The sequence below is a fragment of the Furipterus horrens genome, unplaced genomic scaffold, assembly GCF_987537825.1.
Source record: "Furipterus horrens unplaced genomic scaffold, mFurHor1.1.pri manual_scaffold_2, whole genome shotgun sequence".
Taxonomy (NCBI): Eukaryota; Metazoa; Chordata; class Mammalia; order Chiroptera; family Furipteridae; genus Furipterus; species Furipterus horrens.
This window is the reverse complement of record NW_028327172.1, coordinates 155,441,501-155,461,946: the sequence shown is the minus strand read 5'-3', so window position 1 is coordinate 155,461,946 and position 20,446 is coordinate 155,441,501. Positions and strand designations below refer to the sequence as shown.

Genomic DNA, 20,446 nt, shown 5'->3' with positions numbered 1-20,446 from the left:
CTGACTCACTGGATGATATAGCACTGTTCCAGCAAGGGTTGCAATGGCTAAAAACAAATCACATCTTTGCCATTTGTGAGCAGTGAGGTATTTTCCTCCAGTCAAATGGACCTTTCACTCAAACACAGGCAAATCAGCAAGTTCTAATGTTTGACTTTTTAATTAATTAATTTTTAGAGAGAGGGGAAGGGAAGGAGAAAGAGGGAGAGAAACAGCAATGTGCGAGAGATACATTGATTGGTTGCCTTCTGCACATCTCCACCTGGAAACCTGGCCCACAAGCCAGACATGTGCCCTGGTCAGGAATTGAAGGAGCCATATGTCAGTTCACAGGCTCAATCCACTGAGCCATACCAGCCAGGGCTAGTGGTTGACTTTTAAATACGAAAACAGTAGGGTCTATCATTATAAGAGTAATTCCATATTTAATTTAAAACAGGAGATAATCCCAAAGGATTTAGCATAAAAGTGGTGGTTTCCAGCCCAGTCTTAAGCCACTGGCTATAGTGCATCCTAAATTTCCTCTTTGGTAGAGATTGTCCCTGCAATAACTGGGAATGTTCCCTGTTTTTGTCTTCAATTCCCAGCCTAAAGGTTTGTCCATTTCCTTGTTTTAATTGCTGTCTTTAAGAGGTTCATCCAGGTCTGGTTAGATATATAATTATGTTGGAATCTGGCTTGGAGAAACTATTTTTTTTTAACTTTGGCCAGAATTAAAAATGATAGAAGGGACAGTGTGGGGACTTCTGGCCAAGATGGAGGCCTAGAGAGATACGTTGCGTCTCCCTCGACAACTAAGAAGGAATACACCTACCACAAAACTAGAGACAACTAGAAGTTCCAGAAATTCGAGCTGCATGGAAGTCCAACAAGCAAAGATATAAAGAAGAAATACTTACCCAGACAGGTAGGAGGAGTAGAGCCGGGGTGGAGAGAACGCAGTGTAGTGGTGATAGCGGTGGCGGCAGCAGTGGTGGCAGCGACAGGCTGGTGGAAAGTGCAGTCACACACTTTAAAAAGTCAGGAGGGACACCTGGGGAGCATTCCCAGCACCAGACGAGACCATGCAGCTCATAGTCCCAGCGCTGGGGAAAATAAAGCCTCATTGCTTGTGACAGTGCAAGCCAGTGGGTGTTGGAGCAGAGGAAGAAACTGTTGGTCTCTCAGCAGAGTCCACTTGTTTAAAGGACCCCGTGGCCCTAGAACATCCACAGACCCACCCACTCTGGGAATAGCAGCCAGGGAAACAACTAGAGAGGCACCAGTCCCATATGGAAGTAGGAGAAGTGCCTGGAAAAGGGGCAAGTGCTGAGCAAGTGACATTGTTCCCTCTCAGGCCCCTCTCCCACATATAGTGCCACAACATGGTGAAACAAGTCACCCTGTACTGATGAATACCTAAGGCTCCATCCCTTACAATGTAACAGAAGCAACAGCTCTACCTAAGAAACAGAGGCAAACAAACACAGGAGCCTGTCAAAATGAGGAGACAGAAAAGTATGGCACAAAAGGGGGAATGAATCAAAGTTCCAGTGGGAGAACTAAGAGACAAGGAGATAGCCAACCTAACAGACGTAGAGTTGAAAACACTGGTGATAAAGATGCTCACAGGCTTGACAGATATGCTTGAGTATGGCAAATGCATAAGGGAAGAAGTGAAGACTATGCTAAATGAAATGAAGAAAAATTCACACAAAACCAATGGTGAAGAGAAGAAAACTGGGGTTCAAATCAATGATTTCGAACATAAAGAAGAAAGAAACAGTCAACCAGTACAGAATGAGGAAACAAGAATTGAAAAAAATGAGGACAGGCTTACAAACCTCTGGGACAACTTTAAACATGCCAACATTCAAACCATAGGGGTGCCAGAAGGAGAAGAGGAAGAGCAAGAAATGGAAAACTTATGTGAGAAAATAATGAAAGAAAACTCCCCAAATTTGGCAAGGGAAGTAGACATATAAGTCCAGGAAGCACAGAGAGTCCCAAACAAGCTAGACCCAAAGAGGGCCACACCAAGACACGTCATAATTAAAATGTCAAAGGTTAAAGATAAAGAGAGAATCTTAAAAGCAACAAGAGAAAAGCAGAGAGTTACCTACAAAAGGGTGTCTATAATACTATGAGTTGATTTTTCAAAAGAAACTTTGCAGGCAAGAAGGGACTGGCAAGAAGTTCAAGGTGATGAAAAGCAAGGACTTACAACCAAGATTACTTTATCCAGCAAAGCTATAATTTAGAATGGAAGGGCAAATGAAGTGCTTCGCAGACAAGGTAAAGCTGAAGGAGTTCATTATCACCAAGCCATTATTATATGAAATGTCAAAGGGACTTACTTAAGAAAAAGAAGATCAAAATTATGAACATTAAAATGACAACAAATTCACAATTATCGAAACTGAATCTAAAAAATAAAAACAAAATCCAACTAAGCAAAGCAGAATAGGAACAGAATCATAGGTATGGCTCTTGGCAATGAGAGGACAATTAGAATATTGTCTGCACTCCCTTGACCCCTTCTTATCATTTTTTAAAGTATATTTTATTGATTACTTTGTTACAGTAGTCCCAATTTTTTTCCCTTTGCTCCCCTCTGCCCAGTACCACACCATCCCTCCAGCAATACCACCCCCCCTTAGTTCCTGTCCATGGGTCATGCATATAAGTTCTTTGGCTTCACTCTTTCCTATATTATTCTTAACTTCGCCCTGTCTATTTTGTACCAACTGATTATGCTTCTTAATATCTGCACCATATCCCCATTTTTCCCCCTTTCCCCTCCCAGCTGATAACCCTCCAAATGATCCCCATACCTATGATGCTGTTCCTATTCTGATTTGCTTAGTTGGATTTCGTTTTTATTTTTTAGATTCAGTTGTTGATAGTTGTGAGTTTGTTGTCATTTTAGTGTTTATAGTTTTGATCTTCCTTTTCTTAAGTAAGTCCCTTTGACATTTCATATAATAATGGCTTGGTGATGAAGAACTCCTTTAGCTTCACCTTTTCTGGGAAGCACTTCATCTGTCCTTTCATTCCAAATGATAGCTTTGCTGGATAGAGTAATCTTGGTTGTAGGTTGCTTTTCATTACATTAGATACTGCTTGCCAGTTCCTTCCTGCCTGCAAAATGTCCTCTGAGAAATCAGCTGAGAGTCCTATAGGCACCCCCCTGTAGGCAAGTCCCTGCCTCTCTCTTGTTGCCCCCAGGACTCTGTCTTTATCCTTCATCTTTGGCATCTCAGCCATGATATGTCCTGGTATGGTCCCCTCTGGGTCTAGCTCGCCTGGAACCCTCTGTGCTTTCTGGACCTGTATGTCCATTTCCTTCCCAAAATTTGGGAAGTTTTTCTCATTTTTTTCAGTTCTGCTTCCTCATTCTTCCTTATGTTCCAAATCATTGATTTGAACCCCTGTTTCCTTCCCTTCACCATTGATTTTGTGTGGATTTTCCTTTGGTTCACTTAGCATAGCCTTCACTTCTTCTCTTATGTGTTTGCTATACTCAGGCATATCTGTCAAGTCTGTGAGCATCTTTATCACCAGTGTTTTGAATTCTGCATCTCTTAGGTTGTCTATCTCCTCATATGTTAGGTTGGCTATCCCCTCGTCGCTTAGTTCTCCCACTGGAACTGTGGTCTGTTTCCCCTTTTGGGCCATACTACTCTATTTCCTCATTCTGAAAGGCTTCTGTGTTTGTTTGCCTCCATGTCCCAGGTAGAACTGTCACTCCTGTTACATTGTAAGGGGCGGGGCCTTAGGGATTCATCAGTACAGGGTGACCTGTTTCACCACATTGTTGCGCTGTAAGTGGGGGAGGGGCCCAAGAGGGAACAATGCTGCCTGCCCAGCACTCGCCCCTTTTCTAGGCCCCTCTCCCACTTCTGCACTGGACTGGCATCCCTCTAGCTGCTGCCCTGACCATCGTTCCCAGAGTGAGTGGGTCTGCAGATGTTCTAAAACCATGAAGGCCCTTTAAACAAGTGGACTCTGCTGAGACCAGCAGTTTCTGCCTCCACCAGAACCCCTACTGGTCTGCACAGTCAGAAACAATGAGGCTTGATTTTTCCTGGTGCTGGAACTGTGAGTTGAGAGGTCCAGTGAGGAGCTGGGAATACTCGCCAGGTGTCCCTCCTGACTTTTAAAAACGTGTGACCGCACATTCTGCCAGCCTCCTCCTGCCACCACTGCTGCTACCATCACACTGCATCCTCTCCGCCCCAGCTCTTCCCTTCCTACCTGTCTGGATACGTATTTCTCTTCTATATCTTTGTTTGCTTGACTTCCATGCAGTTTGATTTTCTGGAACTTCTGGTTGTTTCTAGTTTTGATGTAGTTTTATTCTTTCTTAGTTGTGGAGGGAGACACAGTGTGTCTGTCTATGCCTCCATCTTGGCTGGAGGTCTAGATACCTTTTTCCTTCTGTGTTTGCTTCATTTCATACCAATCCACATCAGCGAATATAAAAATTTCAATTCATGTATGTGCTTATACACTCCTGGTTCGAAGAGCTGTAACTTTTCATCTTGGTATTTCTAGCACCAGGCACTGTGCCTAGTACATAGTGGGCACTTAATAAATTGAAAAATTATTTACTAAATGCACTCCCAGGGAGAAGGGGATTGTTAAAGAGAAATGTAAATATCTTACATTTGCTTTGAAATCCCTTTGGGGATGAGTTATGAATATTTGCCTCCTGGGTTTTCTTTTACTTTTTTTCCCTTAAACACATTGAATGGTAATAAAATGTTTATCTTTTCAGAATTGGAAAAATTATTTTTCTCTGGCAAGTGGTGGAAAGGTAAGGGTGGGTGATAATGATGAGGGCATCTTCTCATGTCAAAACACAAATATCTGTCCTGCCTCTTGGGGAAAGATTAGCAAGTCTGCCTCCACCAGGCAAAGTCATCATCCTTCACTGTCCTCATGGATTGACTGTCTTGTGTCCACAGGAGAGTGAAGGACGTTGTTCCATCTTCCCCAGGTGCTCCTGATAACCATCCACCTGGCTGCCATAGCTGCCCAGATGCCCCAAGAGAACCTCATCCCTGATATGCCTTTGGGACACCAGTAAGGGCAAAGGAGAAAGAGTGTATGGAGAGCTCTCATGCTTTATTGAAAAGCTGAGGTGAGCATGTACAATCCTTCTTCACCTCCCTCCCTCCTTCCTTTCTTCTCTCCCTCTTTCCTTCCCTATTCCTGCTTGTGTGTGCATTTGTGTGTGTGTGTGTGTGTGTGTGTGTGTGTGTGTGTGTGTTTTAATTTCACAGTTGCATTTGACGTTTGAACAAAGCAGAGGTTAAAGGTGCCAACCCCCTGGGCAGTAAAAAAAATCCATGTATTGCCCTGGCTAGTGTGGCTCAGTGGATTGAGTGCTGGCCTGAGAACTGAAAGGTCACTGGTTTGACTTCTAGTCAGGGCATATGCCTGTGTTGTGGGCCAGGTCCCTATTTGGGGGCGTGCAAGAGGCAACTAATCAATGTATCTCTTGCACATTGATATTCCTCTCCCAACCTTCCCATCTCTCTAAAACTAAATAACTATATTTTTAAAAATCCATGTATAACTTTTGGTTCCCCCGAAACTTAACTACTGTTCATAGGAAGCCCTACTGATAATATAAACAATTAATTAACATATAATTTTTGTGTTATATGTATTGCATATCATAATCTTACAATAAATAAACTAGAGAAAGGAAACTGTTATTAAGAAAACCATAAGGAAAGGAAAGCACATTTACAGTATGGTATGTATTTATTGAAAAAAAAAAACACCCACATATAACTGAACCTGTGTAGTTCAAACCTTTGTTGTCCAAGGATCGACTGTAATGTATATGTACAAAAGGTTCTAACTTTTGGAATTGGAAGAGTCTCTTTCATCAGAAAAATGGCCTTTTATCCTGTAGCCCTTGATGGCAATGTGTGTTGTTATTTCTTCCTGCTCTCTAGAGGGCTGAGGTCATTTTCAATCTCAGTAATGAAGCTGTGCCTTTTGTGCCATGTCTTTGTGTCTGTGATTCTGTGAGACTATGGTCACCTTTCTTGTGTCTGTTTTTCACCTTGGTGTGTCCACCATCCTAGGACTTCTTCCTTTCCCGTTTGCCTGTTGCCAAGGTCTTTGAGGTATAACTCCCTCCCTGCCCCACCTGACTTTCTCTCTGGAGGAGCTTCCCTTCAGAACTTGAAGCTTCCTGTAATACTATTCACAACTGTTTCTCAGCTGCAGTGCTTAAACTGAATCCAAGTAGTGTGCTCTTCACTATTTCTCTCATGTTGACTCTATCAAACGTAAGAGCACTGCCCACTAAACTCTGTTAGTAACATGAAGCTGACATATTTCAGGGTTTCTGAATAGGGAGATTTCTCCTGAGGGCAAACTGGCTGAACTTGTAGGCCTGCATGACTACATTTTACCTAGAAGTCAGCTTAACCTTTTCTTGTGATAAAATGATATAGATAATGTTGTCCTTGAAGAGTTATGAAGATTCTCAGGTTCTGAGAAGATCACTGAGAACTTCCCTGGGGAGACTAGTTCCCAGTTGATTAGTTTCTTGATAAATTATAGAAACATGGCACCAACAATGACCTCAACACTAAAACCAAATGAAGGGCCTTGGCTGCCCTTGACCTGGGAAGTTCTGGGGAGGCTTGTTTTCAAGATGGTGTGCATTTGTTTTAAGATGAGCTAAAGATTATAAAAATATTCTTCAAAATATTGTGGTACCCTTGCTTCAATGATCAAATAGAGAAAGGTGTTATTTTTAATGTTTAATCTGGTTAATACCACGGTGGTGATGTGCATCTGCTCAGACCAATTATTTTGTATTCTTCAGTGAACACTCCAGACACTGAAAGGTCTGAGGCCTGAAAAGAGAACACCAAAGCTTTCCAAGCTGGAGTGGATCTGACACCAAAACAGACTGTAGTCATAGTAAGAACAAAATTCATTACGCCAGACATGTTTGAAATATGGGGACTCCCTATGGAACCATAATGAAGAGAGGTCAGACAAAAGCATTCAGTGTCTCTATTGTAGAATCATAACTTGAGTTTATGAGGAGACTTGGGACATAGTTTAAGTAATAAGTTCATTATTCTGGCTAATACCCACTTTGAACTGTGAAGTAATGTTAAAATTTAGAAATATTTAAAGGTATAAATTAACAGATTTTGAGTTTCCAAGAAACTTTTAGAGACATGTCTTATTTTCTCCATTAAAAAATTCAGATGTTTCTTAAATACATGTTTCTCATAGATGCAACCGCTGATTACAGAGCAATGTCAAACAGGTAATTTTCAGAATAAGTGCTATGGTTCAGAAATAGAACATAAAGTTAGTCACAAAATATATAATCTAAAAGTGGGAATTACCATGGAATCTGACTTGATTCAGGTAATGCTTGCCTTGAACAATGAATAGTTTATTAGTCACCACCATTTATAGCGTCCAAAAATGAGTGTCATTGAAGTTTTCACTACATCTTGAAATAAAAATGTTTCTTAAAGATTATTTTAAAAAATTAATGGAAATCTTAATTTGCTCAAAAATATTGATGAGCAGTTTTGTAATGATTTGGTGAGAGTAAGGCAGGAAAAACTTCGCCTAAATGAACTTTTCTTTAAAAGAATCTGTAGGATTAAATTAACAACAACAATAATAAAGCTGATGTAACACATTGCCAGAAAATTTAAAATGAATTTTAAACCTTTTAAAAACTTTAAAATGAATTTGAAATGCCCAACTTTAAGGAATTCCTTGGTAGTCTTATGACCTTGGATTTGGGCTTTTTGCAAAGTCATTCTTGTGATTATTATGGGAAAAATTGAAACTCAAAAGTATTAGATGAGCTAAAATTTAAGATTCCTTTTCATGTTTTATGATAAATTATTAACATAACATTATTTTTCATAATTGATTATTAAATATACCCAGCCCTAAGTTGTACAGTAGTAATAAACATAATATCATTTTTAATGATCTTCAGGAAGCTATTACCCAAAATACTTAGTTTTTTTACCCATACAAAAACCCTATAAGGTTGGCAGTGCAGACATATTACCTTTTTACAGAATATTTAAGGAATGCAAGCTTTTTAAAATAAATAATAAAATGTATTTATTTAATATATTCACCACAGTGGCTCAACCAGAGACCTAACTTAAAAAATAGAAACAAAACAAGACACCACAGCTGAAGATACACAGAGTCCTACACAGAAAGGACAGACCATCTGAGGAAAAAATAAGAGCCATCCCAAGGAGAGAGGCTGGACAGCCTGGGCCAAGGCTCTTGGCTGAATTCCTGCTACGCATGGTTGTCTTACATGTAGTTAGTTCTTAAAGACTGTGGTATTTTTCAGAGCTCAGCAGCATGTGTGTTCAATGGGCTATTGATGTTGGGTTTTCCTAGCAGGCTCTCAATAGAGAACAGGATGGGACTGATGTCATACAGGGCAGACCACTTGTCCATCAGGAGGTCCAGGCAGATGTCACCCTGGGTGTTCATGTTGGGATGTTAGCAGGGTGTGAGGAATTTCACTGTGGGTGCATTGTAAGAGTGCCCACTGGGGAATTATAGGGAGAGCTTATATCTCAAGTCTTTGTATACTGTGCCAGCTTCTGTGTGGATGGTCCCCACACTTTTGAATAGGCTGACTGATTCAAGGAAGACAGAAATTCCTTTGTCACCAGACATCATGACTGTCATCAGCTCCTGCTGTAACCTGAGGAGAATCTTGGCAGCTTCTCTACACCTTCTAGCCTCCTTTAGGAGGTTCTGTAAGAGCAGCCTGAACCTCTAGAGTGTCTCCCCACCTCCCATTTCTCAGCTGTCCCAGGAGAAAGCATCCCCAAGGAATGCAAACTTTTAACTTGCCTAAAAACTGGAAACTGCTGGGACGGGGGCTAGTTCTTCCAACCCTGGATCAGTGGTCACTTTTTGTGTGTGTGTGTGTTTATTTAAAGTATATTTTATTAATCATGTTGTTAAACTAGTTTCAATTTTTTCCCCCTTGCTCTCCTCTGCCCAGTAACCCTCTTCCCACTAGCAATCCCATCCCCCTTAGTTCATGTCCATGGGTCGTGCATATATGTTCTATGGCTTCACCCTTTCCTATGTTATTCTTAACTTCCCCCTGTCTATTTCGTACCAACCAATTATGCACCATTTCCTCATTTCTCCCCCTTCCCCCTCCCAGCTGATAAACCTCTGAATGATCCCCATACCATGCTTCTATTCCTATTCTGCTTTGCTTAGTTGAATTTTGTTCTTATTTTTTAGATTCCGGTGTTGATATTTGTGAGTTTGTTGTCATTTTAATGTTCATAGTTTTGACCTTCTTTTTCTTAAATAAGTCTTGACATTTCATATAATAATGGCTTGGTGATGATGAACTCCTTCAGCTTCACCTTGTCTGGAAAGCACTTCATTTGCCCTTCCATTCTAAATGATAGCTTTGCTGGATAAGTAATCTTGGTTGTAAGTCCTTGCTTTTCATCACCTTGAATTTCTTGCCAGTCCCTTCTTGCCTGCAAAGTTTCTTTTGAGAAATCAGCTCATAGTCTTATAGGCACCCCTTTGTAGGTAACTCTCTGCTTTTCTCTTGCTGCTTTTAAGATTCTCTCTTTATCTTTAACCCTTGGCATTTTAATTATGACATGTCTTGGTGTGGCCCTCTTTGGGTCTAGCTTGTTTGGGACTCTCTGTGCTTCCTGGACTTGTATGTCTACTTCCTTTGCCAAATTTGGGGAGTTTTCTTTCATTATTTTCTCACATAAGTTTTCCATTTCTTGCTCTTCCTCTTCTCCTTCTGGCACCCCTATGGTTTGAATGTTGGCATGTTTAAAGTTGTCCCAGAGGTTTGTAAGCCTGTCCTCATTTTTTTCAATTCTTGTTTTCTCATTCTGTACTGGTTGACTGTTTCTTTCTTCCTTATGTTCAAAATCATTGATTTGAAATCCAGTTTCCTTCCCTTCACCATTGGTTTTGTGTGGATTTTTCTTTGTTTCACGTAGCATAGTCTTCACTTCTTCCCTTATGCATTTGCCATACTCAAGCATATCTGTCAAGCCTGTGAGCATCTTTATCACCAGTGTTTTCAACTCTACATCTGTTAGGTTGGCTATCTCCTTGTCTCTTAGTTATCCCACTGGGACTTTGATCCATTCCCCCTTTTGTGCCATACTTTTCTGTCTCCTCATTTTGACAGGCTCCTGTGTTTGTTTGCCTCTGTGTCTTAGGTGGAGCTGTCACTCCTGTTATGTTTAAGAGGCAGAGCCTTAGGTTTCTCTTCAGTAGAGGACGACCTGTATCACCACATTGTGGCACTGTATGTGGGGGAGGGGTCTGAAAAGGAACAATGTTGCTTGCTCAGCAGTCACCCCTTTTTCCAGGCACCTCTCCCACTTCCGTACCAGACTGGCGCCCCTCTAGCTGTTGCCCTGGCTGCTTTTCCCAGAGTGGGTGGGTCTGTGGACATTCTAGGACTGTGGGGGCCCTTTAAACAAGTGGACTCCGCTGAGAGATCGGCAGTTTCTTCCTCTGCCCCAACCCCTACTGGTTTGCACAGTCAGAAGCAATGAAGCTTTATTTTCCACCTGTGCTGGGACCTTGAGCTGTGTGGTCTAGTCTGGTGCTGGGAGTGCTCCCCAGGTGTCCCTCCTGACTTTTTAAAATGTGTGACTGTGCTTTCTGCTGGCCTGCCATTGCTGCCACTTCTGCTGGTGCCACCGCACCATGTCCTCTCCGCCCCGGATCCGCCCCTCCTACATGTCTGGGTTAGTACTTCTTCTTTATATCTTTGTTTGTTGGACTTCCATGTAGCTCAATTTTCTGGAACTTCTAGTTGTTTCTAGTTTGAGGTAGTTGTATTGCTTCTTAGTTGTGGAGGGAGATGCAGCATGTCTGTCTAGGCCTCCACCTTGGCTGGAAGTCCTCACTATGTTCTGATGATTGAAGAAGTCACTTTTGGTTTTGGTGCTTAACATTAAAAATATTGTTAGCCTAGTTCTAGGCACTTCTTGGTGAATGAGTGTAATATAAATCTTTATTTTAACCTAGTATTTACTTTATTCTATTAATTCTAGGTATGATTTAATGTTCTATCTGTGGAATTACCTGGTTCATTGCATTTGCATTACACTTTTTAATTGTATTTTTACCATTACCATTTAATCCCCTTATATCCCTCTACCCCCTGGAATCACCACACTTTTGTCCATGTCCAGGGGACATTTTTCCTTTATTTCAATCCTTCCACCTCTTCACTGCACCCCACCCCCATCACTGCCCTCCTGCTCTCTGTCTTATGAGTCTGTATCTATTTTGCTTATTAGTTTAATGTGTTCAGTAGATTCCACATATGAGTGAAATTATATGGTATTTGTCTATCTCTGACTGGCTTATTTCACTTAGTATACTGTTCTCCAGGTCCATCCATTCTGTCCCAGAAGTAAAATTTTCTTCTTTTATATGGCTGAATAGTATTTCATTGTGTAAATGTCCCATAGTTGTTTTATCTACTCATCTTCTGAAGGATACTTGGGCTGCTTTCATATCTTGGCAATTATAAATAATGCTGCAATGTATTATATTTTAATCTTCTGGAATTCATGTGTTGCTTCTATGAACAATGAATGGTTTATTATCACCACCACTTATGGATCATATGCTAAAAACAAATAAAGTTGACAAAAAATTGTGAATAAACTCCATGTATTTAAAGAGCTTTTAAAATCATGGGAATTCTTATTGAAAAGAACTTTTTGCATAGGGAATATAGTAAATAATATTGTGATAACAGTGTATGGTGTCAGGTGGGTACTAGACTTATCAGGGGGTATCACTTTGTAAGTTATATAAATGTCTAACCACTATGCTGTACATCTAAAACTAATATAATATTGAATGTCAACTAGAATTTAAAAATAAAAAAAATTAGCCCTGGCTAGTGTGGCTCAGTGGATTGAGTACTGGCCTGTGAAGCAAAGGGTCACCAGTTCCATTCCCAGTCAGGACACATGCCTGGATTGCAGGCCAGAACCCCAGTTGAGGGGCATGTGAGAGGCAACCACACATTGATGTTTCTCCCCCCTTTTTCCTCCCTCCCTTCCCCTCTTTCTATAAATAAAATAAATAAAATATTAAAAAGTCCTATTTAATTTTTTTTTAATTTTAAAAAAGAAAAGGAGTTTTTGGGAATTATTATTTTTTAATATCAAGTGGTTTTGTCTAATAAGCAGTGGGGTATGTATACAAGTATGGAGTTTAAGGTAAGATACAGTGAATATGTTAACTTGGGAATCAGTGCCATGGGATCAGTCATCTAGGAGGTGAGTGTGGATGGAGAAGATAAGGGGAGTCTGAGACCCTTGGACGAGTGCATGCCTGCGTATATAGCAGTGGTCCTCTCCCTGGCTGCATGGTAGAATCACCTTCAAGATTTAAAACCACACAGTGGCATGTGAGCCTCTTCCTCAGGGCTCCTGGGTCAGATCTCTGGTATAGATCCCAGGCATCAAAACTTTGTAAATATTTTCCCATATGGTCCTAATGTGCAGGTGAGGTGGAGAACCACTGTATCAGAATTCAAGAAGAAGAAAGGGAGCCCTCCATGGAGACTAAGAGATAGGAGTAAAAATAAAGAAGAACGGTGTCTCAGAAGTCAACTGCAGAAAGTGTTCAGGAAAGATGGATTGTACTGCTGTGCCAAGCACTGCTGACACAACAAATGAATGAAAATATTGAATATTCATTTTGCCAATGTAAAGGTCACTGCTAACTTTCACAATGGCAGTTTCCATGGAGTGGTGGGAGTGAAAGTCTAATTAGAGTAGATTTATGAGAAAGAAGAATATACACCATTCTTTTTGTTCTAAAGAAATATGGGGAGGTACTTGGAAGGGGTTTGAAATTAAGGGAGCTTTTTTTTTTTTTTTTTTAAGATGGCAACAATTGCAGCATATTTGTATGCTGATGAAAATGATCCAGTCAAGATGGGAAATAATGAATGAAGGGGAAATAGAGGACAGTTGCAGGAGATCCTGAGTACAAGAGGAAGGGCCTCAGAGAGGAGAAAGGGCAGCTTACCGGCTGAAAAGGAAGACAGGCAGGTGGCATTGGTGGGAACCCACAGCAGTTGCGTTGGTGGTGGGAGAACCCCAAGCTCTCTTCAGCAAGGTCATGGGCTGTAAGTGAGCAGAGGGCAGGAGAAGCTGGAGGTCTGAAAAGAGAGAATACTTGAAACAGTCACTCCTGAGAGATGAAAAATGTGGTAGGATTGATGGGCAGCTTGAAGAACTCCTTTGAGGTGTGTGGTGGTCATGGATTTAGGTGAGACTAGTGAGCACGGTTGCCTGGTTTTTCTCCATGTGTTTCACTGCTTTGGGCATAAGTATAGAGCAGGCAGAGAGTTGAATTTAACCAGGGTGGGTTTTTTTTAAGTATGATGAAGAGAAAAAGGGAAAAAGGAGATGAGAGTATATGCAAAGGAATGTGTAATATAACAGACCATAGAGTCTGCCCTGTAGAAGGAAAGATGTGAGACTATGAAGGTAGCCATGGACGATGAAGTGACGCTAGTGCCAATGCATTTGTGACCTTAGTAAAACAGAAGAGTTATCCAAATGAGGTATGAGGAGAGGTGATTTAGAAACATAGGAAATGCTGTTTAGAAAGTGAGATGCTTGAAATTAGGATTTATGGAAGAAATACAATTATACTGTCATTCAGTGGTGTGTGGTCCTGGGGGTGGACAGCTGAGGTGGGTTGGAAGACAAGTTTCACTGGCAGTGAGACAGGTAAGGAAATGAGAAGACAAGGTATTGGTGGGAATGTTTTCCTAGATGTGGGGATCCCATGAATTATGACAGGAGAAATGATGAAGAGACAGTCAGTGATTCAGGAGCTTAAATCTGCATGGAGCGAGAGGGAATGAATGAAGGGCCTCAGAGGACTGCAATGGGGAGGACACTATATCTGATGCCCTCAGCAGTCCTGGCCTGATGCCGAGCTCTTCAAAGGAGCAGGACACTTTCATGGCGAAGAAGTCACCATGGTCTGGAAGCAGCACCGAGGAGGAAGAAAGAGACTTTGCCCAGATCTCAGCCCAGCGGGGCAAGGGGTGTGAGAGAAAAATGACCAGGCTGGTTTGGGTTCGAGCATGATGAGGGCAACATTTAGAAAAGAGGTGGATGGTATAGGGTTTACTATCACTTGACCAGAAATTTCAGCAGGCAAAGGGGTCTAGGGTGGGTGTGATATTGGATCAAAGTAAGAGATGTACAGATCTACATGGGGACAAGAGTCTGGGGCATTAAGAGTGACCTTGAGCCTTGTGGTCACCAAGAAAAAGTGTCGTAAGTCATGACGTGATCAGGTTTGATGTTTCTTAAGGATAAGCTTGGTATTCAGTTGTACTTAGAGCATGTTTCTGGGCTGGTGTCTTAGATTGTGATCATGAAGCAGTGACTGTTGGGGAAGAGAGGGTTTCCAAGCCAAGGGTAGTATAACAACTAGGAAAAGTTTAATATTACCTTAGAGCTCTATGGACATTTTGGGAAAATTTTAAGTTCTTTCTTTCAGATATATTTTCAGAGGGAAAAATTTTAGGTCAACATTTTTGATATTGTGATGGCTAATGTGGTAAACACCTCAATATCCCATTCTACTTCAGATGATTAGCCTTAGCCATTCACAGCAACTGCACAGTTCCTGTCAATGACTGATTTAGGAACAAGCAAGTGCCCTAATCCTAGTCAACAAATAGAGGAAGTCAAATGTACAGGTTGGGAGCTGACTTCAGGGAAAAGTTACGCATTTCTTAAACACCATTTCAGAAATAGATTATTCCTCTTCTTTCTCATGCTTTTGGTTGTAAGGCCTGACATGGTTTGAGTCATATTCTACCCACTGTGAGGTCAATGCCAATACATGGAGGAGATCTAAGTGGAGAGAACACAGAGGAGTGGACCTGGAGCCCTGACATAACACCTCTAGAACACACCCTATCTTTGGACTTCTTGTCATGAGAGATAATAGATTTTCTTATTGTTAAAGCTACTTTTAGTTGTTTGCCCTGGCTGGTTTAGCTCAGTGGATTGAGCGTCGGCCTGCGAGCTAAGTGTCGCTGGTTCGATCTTCCAGTCAGGGTACATCAGAGAAGGAAAACTCTGACTCCAAAAAACCTCCGCTGCCTTGCGGCATACCTCTTCAGGGGAAAGGCTAAGGGAGTAAACCCCGACAGAAAATCCGGAGCCGGAGTCCCTAAGGCGGTTTGACGTTGTAGTCAACACCGGCAACTCCTGCGGCGCACCTGAAGCCAAGCTGTATCGACTCCGTCTTTCCCTTGGACCCTTCAGCTGCGAAGAGAGGGGGGGTCTGCTGCATGGGCAACAGCAGACCCTCCATATTACCCTGCCCAGGCTCTGTAGCTTCAGCGTCATCGCAAGATGTCGATTCAACACGGGAGGAGACAGATACCATGTCACTCCCGAGTCGGACTGCACAGCCATTCTTGGCGGTGCAGATAGACTCTTGGGAAGCTACACCATCGTCTCTCGAGACGGACGGCTGCCGACGACGACGACTTTTAGTTGTGTTTCCTGTTACTTAAAGCTGAAAACACCCTATTGATACCAATAAGTACTAAAAAATTGCTCTCCAGGAGAGCTGTGTATTACCTACATCTGCCCCTTAAAAATATGTTATAATAAATCTAAATGCCATTTGGTAATGAGCGTGTATATGAATAAGGCTTTTTATCAGAATTTATCTCAGTGATTTCAGGGCTGTTATGGACTGAGTGTAATTCTCCCCAAATTCATATGCTGAAATTCTAACCTGCTCTGGTGCTCCTGTGCCTTCCTTCCTGCAGTAGGTCAGCATTTGGAAACCTAGTTTCTGATTTGAGCTCAGCCTTATTTTGAGAATTCTTCTCACTTTTCTGGTTGTCAAGGCTCTTACTGATAAAAGTAAATGGTCTAGACATATGACCTCTGAGGCCCTTGATTGTCTGTGACTACCATGAATTTATTCTAAATGTCTCTGAGTGTGACATGTCCTCTGGCTAAAGGATCCAGAACCAGTGGGGAGGGGACCCTAGTAGGAGCCTTGCCTGATGCGGAGATAATGGCCTGTCACCCTCCTGTCAAACCCTAGAGCCCAGTCAATGACATCAGTGAAAGGCATTTCTGAAATAGTGAAGGGTATTTCTGGGCTTATGACTCTGAGTAAGCTATAAAGCACACACTCCACACTTGATACTTTTCATTAAGATTAAAGAACTCTCAAGTGCAACTGACAGAATATGTTGATATATGATTATAGTTATACACTGTGCTTTTTTGTCTTCAGAGGAATTTTTCCCAGTCACGGCTTTAACCTGACAAAACCAGACAACAAAGGTCCCTGATTACACTTAATAAGAAAATTTAATAACCTCCTTATTGAGTATTTTTGCTGCAGCCTTGGATTAACCTTTAACAAATAAAGCTTTAGCTGCCACACAGCCTCAAGAATGTTCTCCCTGTGATGAATGTGTCTAAATCTGTGTGTACTTGAGGATGCTGGGGGCTGGGAAAGTCACACTGTGGTTGGACCAACCCTTAGGGAGCCAACCCTACTGAATCAGTGATGCCCAAGATGCTAGGAATGACTTCCGAGGCCCAGAGGCCACATCGCCATCTTCCCCTAAACTACAAAATACAGAATAAATCCACTTCTCCAGATATTTAAATACTAGACACATCTGAACAGCAAAATAGTCCCCCCAAAGATTTCTTTATAAATGGTCATCTATTTAAAAATTGAATGAGGGCTTACTGTGGGTCACAACTTTGGGGGGAGGGGTGGTGATGTGACTAAGCAGCTGGTATTGTCATGGAAACTAATTCACCTAATCTAGACAAAGAAAAACAGATAAAATAGGTCCTTATTTTATGTTATGAAAGAATGCTTATTTACTATCTTAGCCCTAGACAGTCCAGATGAAAGAGCCAGAAGAGAATTTGGAAGAAAACCTGTAGAAAGAAAAGATAATATTGTAGGAACTTTCTGTGTTGTTCTACCATCAATCATTCCTCTGGTTTTGTTAGCTGACACTACAGCAAATCCTCCTGTATTTGTTGTAATAATTGGCCATACTGCTCCCTGTAGAGCCAAAGAAATGTTGACTTACTATCATTTTTATGATGGTCTTGAAGATCTTTTAAGGAAAGGAGTATATAATGCAAATTTGTACTTTCTGTAGTTAAATTAGATAAATGTAAAGTTTAAGTTTATGACTTCTTTTTCATTTTTCAGGTAAGCCTAGAATTTTATTATTGACACAGAATGAAAGTACTTATTACATATTTCTGTGTATTTGCATGATGCATGATGTACTTTTATCAAGTAAAGTTTTCTAGTGCATATGCATAATATATAAATATCCAAATTGTATATTATACATTCTAACTAAACCTTATATCCTTTATTATCTACTAGATCTTATTTCCTAAAAGTTATTTTTGTACTGCTGTATCTGCTTGAAATCATGATCTCTGGCTTCTAGATAATATCTGTAATTGAGAACAGACACGCCCCTTCACACTTTGGGTAAATTATTTGTGACTGTGGTGTGTGTTCCTCTAGACTCTACACCCAGATGCTTTTTTTCTGCTCCCCTAAGAAGGTAACTGGTGAGTCTCATGGAGGAGCCAGCTCCAAAGTCCCGAGGCTTGGGGAGGACAAGTTATGGCTTACATGAACACCGCCCAGTAAGGCCTGTCCTTACAGGCTGGGCAGACACAGGGGAGAGACCGCTTGGGTCCCTGAGGAGGGTGCACTTATGATTTCTGTCCTTGTCACATAAGTGAGGTAACTGTTGCTGACACCAGACAGGCCTTGGAGCAGAGTGTCCCCTTTGGCTTCCAGATTCAGTATCCACATCACTGATTCTAGGAGAATGCATTGACCTGCTTCTATGGGCTGTGCAGAGACAATGACTGGATGTTGTCCAAACCCCGTTTTCTCTGCCAGGCAGTGGCACAGCCTGTCGGAGGAACAAAAGGAGGATGTGGTGATGCTGCGGGTCAGCCATTTTAGAGGGAAAGAAACAAATGATCAGTGGAGAGAAATACAACCAATCCCTTTCATTTCTGTAAAGGTCAGTGTTCTGTAGAAAATGGGAGTGAAATGGGTACTCAGTCTGGACTCCAATGTTACCCTGCCCAGGACTTTGTCAACAAGGCATCGATGATAGTGTCTGTGTCAGGTAGGGACCACAGAAAAGCTGCGTCTCCCGACCACTCACTGTAGGAAGCGAAGTACATGGGGGGTGGGGGGCGATGGTCCATGGAAACTCTCAATCCTCTCTTCTCCCACCTGGGGCAGTGGAGGCACTGCCAATGGCCCCTCTTCCCAGGGCTCTGGGACTGCAGACTTCCCTCAACTTTGCACTTGCTGTTCTAGGCCACAAACACTGATAAGGAGGTTTTTCTCCTCTTTCCCCTGCCCTTTTCACTTAAAAAAACCAAACAAACAACAACTTCATCCTCTTGTTCAAGAACCTGAAAGGCCAGAAATCATGAATGAAAAAGCTTGTTAAAAGTTACTATGCAAGAGGGAGAATAGATTCACATTCCCACATAAAAGGAAATGTGTTCTGACGGCACCCATGACTTACCTTTGAAATTTTGGGACATTGTCGCAGGATGGTGGGAGTTGAAGCCCAGGCAGACTGAGTGGTCTGAAATTATTAAGTGAAGCCATCCTGTCTTCACTGTGACTCATACTGCTAGCACTTCATTTCCTCTGGGATGCAGCCTGGCTGCCTCAGAACAGTGGCTGCACAGAACAGTGTCAAGTTCCTAGCAACCTATTCAGGAGCTCTGTAGGGATCAGGAGGGCCCCCTGAGGTGTGCAAATCCACTGCAAGTCAGCCCAGCTCCTCTCAACCTCATTCCCAGCCACCCTGCTGTTTATGAAGCTGCCGGGGGCAGGCGAGTAAAGAAAGCACAGGGAAGAAACAGCCTTCTCATTTGGGTAGAGGCTTTTCCCAAGTTGCCGGAGTGATGTGGTCGAAGTGTGGGCTTGAGGTGGCTAGAGGAGTAACAATGAAGCAAACGGGAGGTCCAACTAGACACGAAACAATGGTTGAATAGTTGATATTTCTTTGTGGCAGGTTTTCGCTTTGTCGGTGTGGACATCGACAGTCAATTGACTACATAACAGTTTGAGGGTAGGCATCCCAGAGACTCAGCTTCAGAAGACGTGTGAAAAATGTCCATTGCTCGAGAGGAGTGTTCAAATGTACAAGGCAGATGCTGCAGTTTTATTTCCGTTTTCTTCGGTGTGAGATCGACTGCACATGTGAAAAGAAATGCTGTACCATTATTTACCTACTAATGATATATGCTTGTATTGTAGTCTGGTGGGAGCAATGGAAATATCAAAATAAAGGAAAAAAATTGATGATAATTTTATATATATGTATTATCTAGAAGTAAATAGATTTTCAATAGATAGATATATCCATTGGAGCACCTGCATTTTTACAGGTTAGCTGTTTAACTGGTCAAGGGCAGTTAAGCTTAATTAATGTGAACTTAGCACTTTAGGTTAATAAACTCTTCCGTGAGGACTATGAATTCACAGGGTGAAAGGAAGTTGCCTATTTAATAGCTAATTTGATGGCTAATATGCTTTCTTACTATATCATTTTCTAGATTTCCATGCTAACAATGAAGCATTTCTTTGATTTACTTTAAATCAAAGATATCTAAAACAATTTTTTTGTTTTCTAAAGCTAGAAAAGTAATATAGCTTTTACAGAAGATTTAAAGCTTGTTTTTTTCTTAACTAATGTAACATTTTTCTTGTGCCTCTAACTCAAGAAGCAAACATATACCTACTGGATTACCAATGCTTTGACTGAGTCACATACTGATGTTGAGTTATTATTTAACTAAGATGAACAAAAGCTCTGTGAAGAGGGCAATGAGAGCCCAGGTCCTAGCCCAAGGCTGTTTTTAGTAATAAGTGAACAGGTTAGTCAGCAGCAGTCTGTGGCTTTGGCTTCTGTTCTTAATATTTGACAGAATTAAAAAGCTTCTTAGGCGCTTAATTTCCTACCAGGGAGGAAGCTGAAAAATAAAAAATTTAGAGATTTAAATGCATTGATTAAAATTCAGTTGTGGGAAAACAAGAAAGAATGTTTGAGAATTCTCCTCACAATCATGTGATCATCAGTATAAAACATTATTTACAACATGTGCCTGAGGTAAAATTAAATATAACACCACCCTAATTTAACCACTCTTTCTATTTCTTTCACCATATTTATTTGTCTCCTCAATTTGGCAGCCTCCCTGTGATTGTTTCTGTGTATTAGGTAGAGCTGCTTTGACTCCCTGTCTTAGTAGCTTGGCCTATTGTAGAAAAGGCACCTGTAAATTATGGAGAGCGG

The 20,446-nt window shown here is 41.5% G+C and overlaps 1 long non-coding RNA gene and 1 pseudogene across 1 annotated transcript in view; one reads left to right on the top strand and one right to left on the bottom strand.

Moving 5' to 3' along the window:
• The window catches only part of LOC150019770 (uncharacterized), a 42,002-nt gene that overhangs the window by 7,645 nt on the left and 13,911 nt on the right, over positions 1 to 20,446 (top strand). The window contains exon 3 of the long non-coding RNA XR_016509297.1: positions 4,950 to 5,125. This is a non-coding gene — a long non-coding RNA (uncharacterized LOC150019770). The remainder of the gene's footprint in view (positions 1 to 4,949; positions 5,126 to 20,446) is intronic.
• Positions 8,212 to 8,709, bottom strand: LOC150019771 (ubiquitin-conjugating enzyme E2 C pseudogene; annotated as a pseudogene).